Here is a 14902-nt window from a genome sequence, read left to right on the forward strand (position 1 = left end):
TTTTCAGTAATATTGTTGAAATTGCTGGAAAAAACACTCAAAAGACAGGTTTCTGGTAAAGTCGAGTAATTTCTCCATATAAGTGGCTTTCCATGCACTTCATGGTTTGGTACATAACTCTGGAAAAAAGCTAAAGATATTTTTTTTAAATGAATTTTTTTTACAAAATTTCCTTGAATTTTTCCAGAATTTTGGTACCTATGAAGATGAATAAATTTTTTTTTCTCTATAAAGTGTTATTTGTGTGTTTTAGCTTTTTGTTACTTAAGGAACTTAAAAACACTCATAATACACGATTTTCTTAATGTCCTTTTCTTATACAAACATAGGGTTCTTTACATGTATTTAAGCGTTTTTATAAGTAACATGATCAAAAACACTCAAAATACATATTTTTGGTAGTTATTCTGTTTCTCTATAAAGGGTGTTTTACATGCGTTTTAGCGTTTTGGTATGTAAGGAGTTAAAAAAACATTTAAAGGCAAGTTCTTCGTAAAAGTTAGTTTTATTCCCAAGTTATGTGATTTTTTTGCTTTTTAGTGCTTTGTTGCATATCACGCTCAAAAACACTTAAAAGACATTTTTTTTGTTAATGTCATTTAAGCGTTTTTATTGGTAACATGATCAAAAACAAAATAAATACATATTTTTGGTAATGTTATTCTGTTTCACCATAAAGTGTATTTTGCATGCGTTTTAGTGTTTTGTTATATAAGGAGCTCAAAATTGGTTTTATTCCAATGTAATGTGATTGCCCTCCTTTTTAGTGCTTTATTGCCTAACACGCTCAAAAACACTCAAAAGACATTTTTTCTGGTAATGTCATTTTTTTCCCCACATAAAGCTGGCTTCGCATGCAATTTGGGGTTTTGGTAACTAAGAATGTGAAAAGCTCTCAAAATACACACATTTAGTAAGATTGTTCTGTTTCTCAATTAAGAGTGTTGTTCATGAGTTTTAGCATTTTGGTATCTACGAAACTTCTTCATATACACTAGTTTTTGGATTTTTTGCCTTGTGGTTCTTTTGAACTATAAAACACTCATTATACACTTTTCTTGCAATGTCCTTTTCTTTCCCATTATAGAGTGCTTTGCATCAATTTTCGTGTTTTTTATAGGTAACAAGCTCAAAAACACTCAAAATATACCTTTTTGGTAATGTTTTTCTATTTCTTTATATTGGTTTGTTTGCACCCGTTTTAGCGTTTTTTTACGTAAAACACTGAGAAGACACGTTTTCAGTAATTTTGTTTAGAATTCCCATATAGAGTGAGTTCTTTATTATTTATTGTTTTGGTGCCTAACATGCTGAACAACACTCAAAAGAGATTTCTGATAAGGTCGTTTAATTTCCTCATATAAGAGGCTTTGCATGCACTTTAGGGTTTGGTACATAACAGGCCGAAAATAAAGCTAAAATTAAATTTTTTTATAATATTCTTTTATCATATAATTGCCCTGAATTTTCCCAGAATTTTGGCATCTCGGTACCTATGAAGATAAATAAAGAAAAAAAAATCCTATTTTTTTTTATTTTTTATTTATTTATTTATTTTTTCTCAATAAAGAGTGTTATTTGTGGGATTTACCTTCTTGGTACTTAAGGAACTTAAAAACACTCATAATACACGTTTCTCGTAATGTCCTTTCGTTTCCCAAACATAAGGTTCTTTGCATGTATTTAAGCGTTTTTATAGATAACATGATCAAAAACACTCAAAATACAAGGTTTTGGTAATGTTATTCTGTTTCTCCATAAAGTGTGTTTTGCATGCGTTTTAGCAGTTTTGTATATAAGGAGCTCAAAAACATTTATAGGCAAGTTCTTGGTAAAAAAATGTTTTTATTCCAATGTAATGTGATTGTCCTGCTTTTGAGTGCTTTATTACCTATCACGTTGAAAAACACTCAAAAGACACTTTTCTGGTAAAGTCTTTTTTTTTTTTCCCCACAAAGCTATTTTCGCATGTAATTTGTGGTTTTTGGTAACTAAGAATGTGAAAAGCACTCAAAATACACGCATTTAGTAAAGTTGTTCTGTTTCTCAATTAAGAGTGCTATTCATGAGTTTCAGCATTTTAGTATCTAGGAGACTTCTCCATATACACGAGTTTTTGCATTTTTTGGCTTGTGGTTCTTTTGAACTATAAAACATTCATTGTACACTTTTCTTGCAATGTCCCTTTGTTTCCCAATATAGAGTGCTTTGTATCAATTTTCGCGTTTTTTTGTAGATAACAAGCTCAAAAACACTCAAAATATACCTTTTTGGTAATGTTTTTCTACTTCTTGATATTGGTTGGTTTGCATCCGTTTTAGCGTTTTTCTACGTAAAACACTGAGAAGACACGTTTTCAGCAACTTTGTTTTGGATTCCCATATAGAGTGAGTTCCTTATTATTTATCGTTTTGGTGCCTAACATGCTTAAAAACACACAAAACACAGATTTTTGGTAAGGTCGTTTATTTCCTCATATTGGAGGCTTTGCATGCACTTTAGGGTTTAGTACATAACAGTCCGAAAAAAAAAAAGCTGAAATTAACTTTTTTGATAATATTCTTTTATCGCATAATTGCCCTGAATTTTCCCAGAATTTTGTCATCTCGGTACCTATGAAGATGAATAACAAAAAAAAAAAAATCCTATTTATTTTATTTTTTAATTTTTTTATTTTCTAAATAAAGAGTGTTATTTGTGAGTTTTAGCTTTTTGGTACTTAAGGAACTTATAAAAACACTCATAATACACGTTTCTCGCAATGTCCTTTTGTTTCCCAAACATAATGTTCTTTGCATGTACTTAAGCGTTTTTATAGATCACATGATCAAAAACACTCAAAATACATGTTTTTGGTAATGTTATTCTGTTTCTTCATAAAGTTTGTTTTGCATGCGTTTTAGCGGTTTGGTATATAAGGGGTTAAAAAATACTTAAAGGCAAATTCTTCGTAAAAGTGATGAAATTATTCCTTTGAAAGTATTGATGGCTGATCTCTTTCTATAGGTGAGGGTTAGTGTTCTCTACTGTACTAAATACTGAACTGTCTTTTGTACTATTTCTCCATCTGTATCCTACCCAGTAATGGTAATAGACTGAGGAACTCCCCACCTTTGTTCATTTTTACTAAGTATTGTCCTAGTGGTAATCAGATGCAGCACTGATTTGCTTAGGAGTTGGGTATCTGAGAATGAGTGGTTATTGGCACCAAGTGCAGCTCAGTTGTGGGTAACTCCAGTTGTTGGGAGCATTCCATGGTACACAGATGGTGGGATAGTCTTGCCTTGGACTCTTGCAAATGTGTACTATGTCTCAGTGAGTTTTGTTTTTATTTAACATGAATCCCAAGTTTATTTAGGCATTTCAGGGACTTATTGTGGGTGATGGAGATCTGCACAGCACTCTTCTCTTGGTGGGTGGGTAGCTGTAGAAAAATTCATATAAATAGAGATGTCAGATGTAGGTAAAATAGAGAAATGTTGATTTGATTGTGAACTAAATCCCACAACTTATATTATCTTTGATAAGAAAGGTTTCGTTTAGACCATGAAAATTGGATAAATGAAGCTGAGCATTATTTTACTGCAACAAGAAGGCACACAAAGTGAAGGAGATCGCATAATGACTTTAGTTTGTTGTTCCTTTGATGGGGAACTTGTATCATTGTTAAAAGCTTAAATCCTGTAAAATAGCATGGATACATCTGAATCTTTATTCAGTCAAAAGTTTATATGATGTGTAGACTATTCAAGCTTGCCAGCCTGGAGCCTGGAGCCTGCTTGTTGTAGAGTTGTCCTATGTTCTGTAGATTTGCTTGATATTATAAACTATTATGATAAAATTTTTGTAACAATTTTGTTCTTTATTTCTTTCAGTATCAGATTCAGCATTTTCTCCATCTTATGGCAGCATATATTTTCAACACAGAGTGAGGGCAGTGTCATTCCTCCTGTCCACTACCCCAACTTCTACTCCCAACACTACTATAGCAATGAGCGGTCTTGTGTGGTGGCTGAGGATTCTTTTGAAGAGGACAATGCTTCTGCTTCATCTGAGCAGGTCAGAAGGTGGATGGCAGCAGTACTAGTAGCAGACTGGTGTTACCTTGATGCTACTGCTACATTGCATTATTTGCATAGTTTTTTTTTTCAGTTGTCATGGACTTTGTGTAATATATATAAAAGTATATGAAGCTCAAGAAACTTGTTGATAAGGTTTATGTTCAGCATACAAATTGTAGGATACAAAGACAAGGATTGAAATATCATTGCCACAATTCCTGACAAAGCATTTTGTGCCACAGAATATTCAGCAATGTAATGTTTGTTTGGCAAACAAACCAGTTTCCCTGAATGATAGCTTTATTTCTGCAGGTTAATACAGTCTCTCTATGGGGGAGAGTTTGGAGACAAAAGCCAAGCATATATATATATGTGGTTTGTGAGCCAAGCACACTGATCATTACATTATCATGTGTAGTTTTAATATGTAATTTAGATCAAGGACAGTGCAGTGATAGAGGAAAAATTATTCACTAGATTTTTTCAGAGAAGTTTTATGACATAAAGGATTAATTGAACGATCAGTATATATATTGGCTCACTAGCTGCATCTCTTTAACACAGAAAGCTTTCACTAATTATCTTGGCCCAATTCATTAAGTGCATCGCTGTTGTGGGAGGGAAGATATGCAGTGTTTCCCTGCCATCTGTGGGAGTTACATTCCAGAGCCTCCTGCAAATAGTTAAAATCTGTGAATATGGGAAACCATCCTTATAAGGATCAGAACTACCTATATTTATAGTTTAAACCTTAAACTATGCATCTCACATTTACTAAGCAATTCACTTTAAGACAATAAAAAACAGTTATTATATGTATAGTACATGATATTTTAATTAAAAAATACAGTGCACTATAAAATAAAAGGGGAATAAGTTGATATGTACAATAAACCCTTGATATAATGAACTTCTATTTACCAAATTTCAGGTATAACAACCTATTTAAGGCTGCTGTCTGCTGCCTCTCTCTCTCTCTCTCTCTCTCTCTCTCTCTCTCTCTCTCTCTCTCTCTCTCTCTCTCTCTCTCTCTCTCTCTCTCTCTCTCTCTCTCTCTCTCTCTCTCTCTCTCTCTCTCTCTCTCTCTCTCTCTCTCTCTCTCTCTCTATACACATATATAGCAAATTTTCATCTCAAGTGACCCACTCTCCCCCCATATGTGTTCGTTATATCTTGGGTTACTGTAATTTATAACTGAAAGAATAATTTGGGCTCTTTGGGCTGAAAGACTGAGCTGGTGGTGACACCTGGCAACTCTGAAAACTCCCCATTAGTTAGGTTAGGTTAGGGAAAACTCCACAAATATGCAAAACCATGAATATGTGAGGGAACGCTGATATATGCTATCTCTTATTTGTTGTAGATGTATTCCATTCTATTGGCACAGAACAATAGGAAAATGGCATCAAGGAAGTAGGGATGCCACCAAACTTTATGAGACTAGACATAACCTTGCACATAGAATTGCTGAACATAAAGGTATTTCTCCTTGAACTAATAATCAACCAGCTGTTCCATCATTTTCAGCAATAAGTTCCCATTCACATGAACATGATCATCCCTTTTTGTGACAAAGATTTCAGAATACTACACAAGACAGAGTCCAATATGGATACAAAATTATTAGAGGCAATATATATTACACACATAAATCCAGTACTGAATAATAACTTAACATCAAGTCAATCACATATTGTAAGATAATGTTTCGGAGGCCCGTTCCAATACCATTATCATAGTGTAGGAACCCAACTATTTCAGTCCCTCTCTCATTGCCATACAGGCAAGATGTGTGTGGATACTTATTGTTTTCTGTCAATCCAGTTTATAATCTTGGTGCTTGTAGTGTTTTGTTTTTTGTGTGTAGTGCCATATGATGTGAATTATATACAACTTTTACATAGTATTTTATTGTTTTTTTAGCTTGAAGGTGCCTGCAGAAATAGGCAAAACAGCAACTGACGAAAGAATAAAGTTGAAGGAAACTGGAGTTTCCCTGCAAAACAAGTTATCAAGAAGACCTATACAATGTGTGTGTGTATATATATATATATATATATATATATATATATATATATATATATATATATATATATATATATATATATATATATATATATATATATATATATATATATATATATATATATATATATATATATATATATATATATATATATATATATATATATATATATATATATATATATATATATATATATATATATATATATATATATATATATATATATATATATATATATATATATATATATATATATATATCCTTATCATAATGCTCTTCATTGGCACTTGAAGCATGCATCACACTTTTGTATGATTGATCGTATAATTTTTCCTGAGTGGCCCAATCACCCACACTATCACATTCACTATCCAAGTCCTTCCTTCAGCCTTGACACACGCACTGTAATGATGGAACAGTATGTCACAACTAGATAAGTGTAATCAACTAGGTTAACACACACACACACATACAAGTATTTTTGAGGGCTTCAAGGAAGAGGATCTCAATGTAGCTCATATAAATACATGAATGTGGATAACTAAAGAAGAAAATGTGAAAATACAAGAAGCTTAACAGCGATGATAAAGGCATGGAAGGAAGAAACAGAAGTGGGTGGCGACAATGTAAAAAAAGATATCCAGTGATATAATAGAGATGGAAAGGGAAAAAGAAAACAAAGAACTGAGAAGAGGTGACAAAAATAGTGGACTTAAATAAGAAATACTGTGAAGAGATTAAGAAACTCAAGAAAGAGAATGAAGAATTAAAGAAAACTTTGCAAGAGAGGTTAGGGTTGGAGGAGTGAGAGTTAGTTACAGAGGAAGTCAAAGGTTGGAAAGAGAGAGAACAGCAAAAGGTGGACATGGAGGACATAACAAGGCAACAGCAACAGAAACAACAAGGATATGGAAAAGCAAGTGATTAAAATAATAAAGGAAAAAAGTAATCTTGTGAGAGACACAGTACAGAGAAAGATGTGTATGGTGGTATTTGGGGTCAAGGAAAAGAACCTACCCATGAAAACAGCTAGAGAGAAAGAAGTGAAAAGAACTAAGGAAATTATAGCAGAAGTGGCAGAGGAAGGAGAGGGGAGAGTCGAACAAATTGAAGAGGTTTACAGGATCGGAAAGTATGACAAAAATAGAACAAAGCCAATGTAAAACAAGAATCATGTCACAAACAGCAGCAGAACATGTCTTGCAAAGAACAGGAAAATTGGCAAAAGCAAAAGGATTGAAGGAAATATGGATAAAAAGAGACATGAACAAAGAATAGAAAAGTAAACTAAAAGTCAAAAAGTGAATAGAGAACAGGAAAGTTGTGGACATGAAAGTGAGGAAATGGTGGCACAAAGATGCCACACAAGACCACCAAACAGAAGTTTAAAGATTATGTATACTAATGTAGATGGTTTGGTGTCCAGCCTACTGGAACTTGAAGACTATTTAAAGAACAATAAACCAGATGTGGTATGTTTAACAGGAACCAAACTAGAAGAGGAAATAAAGTTGGGATTTGCAAAGGAAGGATACAGTACATGGAAGAGGGACAGAAAAGGAAAGGGAAGAGAAGTGATGATATTGGTAAAAAAGGATATTGTTGTTGAGGAAGTGGAATATGGTGATGGAATGGTAGAAACAATGAGTGTTGTGATTAAGATCAAAAGATGTGAAAAAAGGAAAATCATTGTGAAATACATACCACCAAAAACTAATGCATGGTAGACTAATAAATTCAAAAGTATGCAACTAGAAACAAAAAAATAGTATGGAGGAAATGATAAGGAAAGGTAACAAAGTACTCTTAGTAGGTGACTTCAACACTAAAAGAATTAACTGGGAGGAGATGGAAGTAACAGAAAATGTTGGGTCATGGAGTGAAGAACTTATGCAAACCATGATGGTGAATACAACGAGACAGTGGGTGAATGAGCCTATAAGATGTAGAAGAGAAGAAGAACCATCACAGCTGGATTTAGTGTTTATGAAAACCCCAGAAAGTAGACCAAGTATACATTGTCTGAGTTCAATGGGAAGAAGTGATTATGTGACAATAGAGATAGTACTACAGGAGGAAACAGCGTTGCACAGGAAAGAACAATACAGAAATTGGAGACAGAACTATGCTAAGGCAAACTTTGCAGAGCTTAGTAAGTTTTATTGAAAAATTAAATGGAAAGAGCAATTTGAAGGTAAAGTAGTGCAAGAAAAATATGAGATATTTTTGAGCAAGTATAGAGAGGGGATGCAACAGTTTGTACGGTTATAAAATGAAAATTGGGAAACATGAACGGTATAATGGCAGGTGTGTAGAAGCAAATAAGAACATGGAAGAAAATGGCTATGGCCTGTTTTAAGACTATACAAGTGGAAATACCCTGGTCTGAGGCAATTTTCTCTCTCTCTCTCTCTCTCTCTCTCTCTCTCTCTCTCTCTCTCTCTCTCTCTCTCTCTCTCTCTCTCTCTCTCTCTCTCTCTCTCTCTCTCTCTCTCTCTCTCTCTCTCTCTCTCTCTCTCTCTCTCTCTCTCTCTCTCTCTCTCTCTCTCTCTCTCTCTCTCTCTCTCAAACAAAAAATAAAAAGGTGGAGAAACAAGGGGAAAGGGAGATGAATGACTATGCAATCAAACAATTACTTCCCACATATATCTCGACCAACAAGATTTTCAGACATAAATACAACTGCAGCCCCATCTTTATTGGATCACATCTGGACAAACTTCAATGAACCAGTCTCTTCTGGAATTTTCCACTTTCCTATCAGTGACCACCTTCCAGTGTTTATCAATATTCCAGTCTCTGATAAAGTGTGCAATATTCACCACAAAGTTGATTTTAGGCTACAAAATAGAGTAAATCAGTTGAAATTCACACAGACCCTATCAAATACAGACTGGAATCTCTACCTCACTAGCAGTGACACAAACACAAACTGCGACATATTTCTGGATAAATTATATAAAATATACTATTCCTGCTTCCCCAAAATAACCAAAACTATCACATCCAAAAGACTGAGTAAGCCTTGGTTAACACAGGGGTTAATAAATTCAACAAAACATAAATATCAGCTGTACAGACTATACAAACTAGGGTCAATTACAATGGACCACTACAAACATTACAGAAATTATCTAAATAACTTAATAAAACGCAAAAAATCTGAATATTACCTACAAAGGTTTGCAAATTTTAGACTTAACACAAAAAAAGTTTGGGAACTAATTACCGAAATAGAAAACATTAATAATAATAACAAGACGGTCTCCCACACACTACACTATAATGACACAGTCCTGCACACTCCACATGAAATTTCAAATGCATTCAACACCTATTTTTCACAAATTGCACCTCAACTTAGCTCCCAGCTTCCTAGAGCTCAAAACTCACACATTTCTTATCTCAGAGGTAATTTCCTAAATTCCATGAATATTCCCATAGTGACAGGAAATGACATAGTAAAAGCTATTTCTGCCTTAAAAAATAAAAAATGCCCTACGGATGAAATACCTGTGAAAATAATCAAAGAGAACAAAAATCTTCTAGCAGAGCCACTCTCAAAATTATTCAATGATTCAATAAAAGATGGAGTTTTCCCTAATAGATTCAAGCTGGCAAAAATTATCCCTATCCATAAATCGGGAAGTAAAACTAATATCTGAAACTACCGACCAATCTCTATTTTACCAGTGTTCTCTAAAATATTTGAAATCATTATGAAGAACTTCCTCATGAACTACCTCAATTCACAAAAACTCTTAAATAATAGGCAATTTGGTTTCCGCCCCGGACTAAATACTTTTGACGCTATAAATGTGTTTACCTCTGACCTACACGATGCCTTGAATAAACATAAGTCTATAATATCCATTTTCATTGATTTCAGCAAAGCTTTTGACACAGTTGACCCAAACATTCTAATAGACAAATTACGTCACTATGGTATTCGCGGTTGTGTGGAAAATTGGTTCAAATCATATTTAACTGGCCGATCTCATTTTACATCCTACAGTAACTCTAAATCAACCATCAAACCTATACATCTTGGTGTGCCACAAGGTAGCATCTTAGGCCCTATTCTTTTCCTGATATATATCAACGATATCAGCAATGCCTCCACTGCTTTCAACACTATACAGTTTGCTGATGACTCCACCTTGTACATGATTGGTGATAATCCCACTGACCTAATCTACAGAGCCAACCTAGAATTATCTGCCTTTTCTGAATGGTGTCTTGCAAATCGCCTAACAATTAACACAGCTAAAACTTTCTACATGTTATTTACAAATACCACCACCAAATACCAACCCTTACCTAGACTTACCACATTAGATAAAGATATCACGCAAGTTTCTAAGACAAAATTTCTTGGAGTCACATTTGACAATAATCTTACCTTTAAATATCACATATCAAACCTTTGCCTAAAATTATCTAGATCAATAGCTCTATTGCTGAAAATAAAAAACTTTGTTCCAGTGGAAATTATGAAAATCATGTATTATGCCCATATATACCCACACTTAACCTACTGTAATCCAATTTGGTCCACTACCTACCCATGTCATCTACAAAATCTAAACATCCTCCACAAGAAAATTATTAGAATCATGACTAATAGTGACTTCCTCCAACACACACCTCCACTCTTTAAATCTATGAAAATCCTTCAACTCTCTGACTTATCAAACTTCTCTATTGCATCATACATGTTCAAATTGATAAATTCCAACAACAACAATACCCTGAACCTAACTCATAACCACTCCACACGCTACAGGCATTCTCTACAGATTCCCCATCATACCTTAACTCTCTACCAACACTCTCTAATGTATAAAGGTCCCAAAATATGGAATAGCACCCTGTCACATATAAAAAATTCATTAAGCGTAAATATCTTTAAGAGAAAACTAAAAGAATATTTATTGTCTCAATACTGACACATCTTGTACTTCAATCAATTTTTATCAATATCAATTATTTTGTTTCTTGGTATTGTAACCAAATAGTTCATATCCTCTGTAACTAAAATAGTTTATATCCTCTAGTATATATACATATTTATTTCTGTTTGTTTAATTATTCTCAAAACAAATATTTGCTTGTTTATAATCAGATTCCACTTCAATTTTCTCTATTTCTCATGTATAATTATGATTTTTCTCCTTTCCTTCCTGTTCTTGCAAAGCCATTTATCCCTAAATCTTTTGTTATTGCTATTTATTTATTTATATATATTTTTTTTTTTACATTTTCTTCAATTAGATTTTTAGTTTAGTGTTGTTTTACATTTCAGTATTAAGTAGATATTAAGTGTGCCCAAAAAGCTTGTGCTTCATAACGGGCTGTTTGTCTTTCAATTAATTGTACCTTAAGCTTATATATGTACTACAGACAAACATAATAAAGTGTTTAAGTGTTTAAGTGTTTAAAGTGTTTAATGAACAGAAGGTAGCCAAAATCAAATTTGTACATTTGTGTGTGTTTGCATTTGTTTCTTATTTGTATTTTCACAGATTGACCCAAATCTAAATTACCATTTTTAATGAGAGAGAGAGAGAGAGAGAGAGAGAGAGAGAGAGAGAGAGAGAGAGAGAGAGAGAGAGAGAGAGAGAGAGAGAGAGAGAGAGAGAGAGAGAGAGAGAGAGAGAGAGAGAGAGAGAGAGAGAGAGAGAGAGAGAGAGAGAGAGAGAGAGAGAAATCACAAATACTTACTAACCTGGAAAGTGGAGTCCTTGATGATAAATTGGCTGGGATCAGCAGGGTGAACTGTGGCAGAAGTTTGGTGCATGGCAAATATGGCTTCAGGATGAGTAAATGGAGAGGCAGGAGGGAGTGATGGTTGTGGGGGAGATGATGAGTGAGCAGAAGGTGAGAAGGATGAGGAGAAAAAAGGTGATGGTGCAGAGAATGATGAGGAATGGACTAATGGGGAAGAGGAAATGTGAGATAATTTTGAGGACTGGAAGGCAGTAATAACAGGTGGTGTAGTGCTGAGGTGAGTATGGTCTGAGGCATGGCCAGGAGCTGCTGTATGACCAGATTTCTGAGTTTCCAGTGAAAGTGTCTGGCCAAGAGTTGGAGATCTGGCAGAGAAGCTGTGGCCAGAGGAAGGAGGCTTGGCTGCTGCACTAGACCCATAGACCACATCTTTGGAGTGGCTTTGGCCTTGAGGTGCAGCCAGGTAGCTGTAGCTCACCACCTGCCAGAGAAAAGCTTTTTTAACCTCACTGCCTGTCAGGGAAGAGCTTTTTTAATTTCCATTTTAATCTTACATGATTAAGGTCATATGATTAATAGTTATACCATCTTCTGTATATCTAGCCTGGAGGTTGAGATGTGATGGAATGATTCCAAATGTGAATGTATACCATATTAAATCCTTGTCTCTACTTTCCTCCAAATGAGATCCATGGGCCTTGTATAAAAAAGTTGGGAGTCCAATCTTTTAAAACTAGTAACTCTAATATTAGAGATTTGAGAGACAGAATAAAGCATAATTAAAGCTTTGATAAGCATTTATAAATCTGTACATTCTTTCAATTTTTTTTCACCATTTTTGAATGGCATATTGGAGTGATTTGAGTCAGAAATAACAATTTTGAACACTTTTGTTTCTATTTGTTGGTAATGTGTAATACCACTGATGAGAGACAAACTTTGTGCTTGGAAGGAAAGAACTGACACCCTTGCTCTATAAATTCTGCTTCACTGCATGCCACAAGTTTTATAATTTATATCAGAACTATTTCTAGACTAACCACTTCATAAGCATAATCATTTTGTCATCACAGTTTTCACTATGCTGCCTTATCACCATTGTGCTACAGTGATCTCAGATGCTTCTGATTTCATAATGAAAGTTAGGGCTCACTTTAAAACCAGTTGACAACTGATAGTCTAAATTCCAATCCAAGAAATGAATTTTGTATCATCAATGAATGAAAGTGCTTGATTGTTCTACAAATTTGGTGAGGATTGAGGTTGCTGGTTAGTTCTGGGGAGTAGATTAGTAAAATTCTGAAGAAGTATTTTTTAACTGTCTTCACCCAGGAAAACATGCAGGAAATGCTGGATAGTGAGATTTTTAGAGCAGAAGAGAATGAGAAGCTGAAAGATATTACCATAATTAAGGAGATAGTGGAACAGGTGATAGATAGGCTAAGAAAGTTCAAGACACCAAGACCAGATGAAATATATCCCAGAGTAGTTGGGTTTAGGAAGGGGGATAAAAACCCAGGGAGGAGTTAGGATTCTTTTAATCTCTAACGTTTCAGCTGAATAGCCATCCTCAGAGAGACTGATTTACATGAGTGAAAACACACTATTTATAACAACATACAAAATTTTCTCATTTGACATTAGTACAGAGTATTGCCATTCTGGCGTGTACCTCACCTAATTTTATTTTCCTAGTCAGGAAGTTGTTGCTGCAAATTCTGAACGCTCTTAAGTAAAAAACAATAATCACACCAGATTTGACTCTCATGCTGTGGGCTGAAAGGTAGTGAATGAAATCGTCCTTATTGGACGTTCATTCACTACCCACAGCATGAGAGTCAAATCTGGTGTGATTATTTATTTTTACTTAAGAGCGTTCAGAATTTGCAGCAACAACTTCCTAGAGCAAGAAATACGATATATCATATCAACTTTCAAAAAGCTGGGTTATCCCGAAGGGCTCCTTGTTAGGCTTAAGAATAAGGCAAAGAAAATAACAACTGAAAACAAAGAGAATAAAGATCCCTGTACAACCAGCGAAAGAGAGAGGTATATATGTGTACCAAATTCGGACAGGGCTTCCATAATTAATAAATATTTGTCTTGAACAGGATTAAAAATAGCAACATTAGCGGGAGAGAAAATTGGTGAGCTAACGAGGACTAAAGACACCGGACTTGTTAATAATAATAGCGTAGTGTACAGCATACCATGCAAAGGTTGTACAAAGCAGTACATAGGAGAAACAGGCAGGGGACTTAAAACAAGAATAGCAGAGCATAGGAAAGGTGTTTTAAAACACAACACATCAAACTCCCTTGTATTGCACATAGAAAAATGTAAACACTTACCAAAATGGGAAGAGGCTAAAGAAATTAAAGTTGGATTGAAGAAAAGAATGAGAAAAGCTATAGAGGCAGCCCTCATAACAACTAGGGAAGTCATTAATCACAGAGAAGGTTTTATCAGGTGGGTGGGTAATTCCGTCAGATTGGCCCTCAGGTCAGGTACAAGGAAAATCCCCAGTAAAGGCTCGTCACGTACGCAGATAATGCCACCTGACTAGGAAAATAAAATTAGGTGAGGTACACGCCAGGATGGCAATACTCTGTACGAATGTCAAATGAGAAAATTTTGTATGTTGTTATAAATAGTGTGTTTTCACTCATGTAAATCAGTCTCTCTGAGGATGGCTATTCAGCCGAAACGTTAGAGATTAAAAGAATCCTAACTCCTCCCTGGGTTTTTATCCCCCTTCCTAAACCCAACTACTTGTCAACATGAACAGTTCATATCCCAGAGTACTTAAGGAATGCAAAGACGTTATTAGTGAACTGTTAGTTTCTGCCTTTAGGAAATCACTTGAGATACCGGTAATGTGGAGGCAAGTGAATATAGTACCCAGCTTTAAGAAAGGAGATTTAAGCTTAACTTCTGTTGTAGAAAAAATAATGAAGTCAGTAATAGTAAAGAACATTAGGGAACATTTAGACAAACATAACTTGATAAATTGGTCACAGCATAGCTTCACAAAGGGGAAGTCTTACCTGACAAACTTGTCAAGATTTTACTGTAAAGTTTACAT

The 14902-nt window shown here is 34.6% G+C and overlaps 1 long non-coding RNA gene across 1 annotated transcript; it reads right to left on the reverse strand.

The window, feature by feature from the left end:
• Nucleotides 1-4201: 4201 nt before the first annotated feature.
• LOC135102745 (uncharacterized) lies at nt 4202-13052 on the reverse strand. Its single transcript, XR_010269760.1, has 2 exons — nt 11816-13052; nt 4202-4734 (listed from the first exon to the last, which is right to left on the reverse strand). It is a non-coding gene; the product is annotated as an uncharacterized LOC135102745 (long non-coding RNA).
• Between the last annotated feature and the right edge of the window lie 1850 nt (nt 13053-14902).

The sequence above is a fragment of the Scylla paramamosain genome, chromosome 8 (genome assembly GCF_035594125.1).
Source record: "Scylla paramamosain isolate STU-SP2022 chromosome 8, ASM3559412v1, whole genome shotgun sequence".
Taxonomy (NCBI): domain Eukaryota; kingdom Metazoa; phylum Arthropoda; class Malacostraca; order Decapoda; family Portunidae; genus Scylla; species Scylla paramamosain.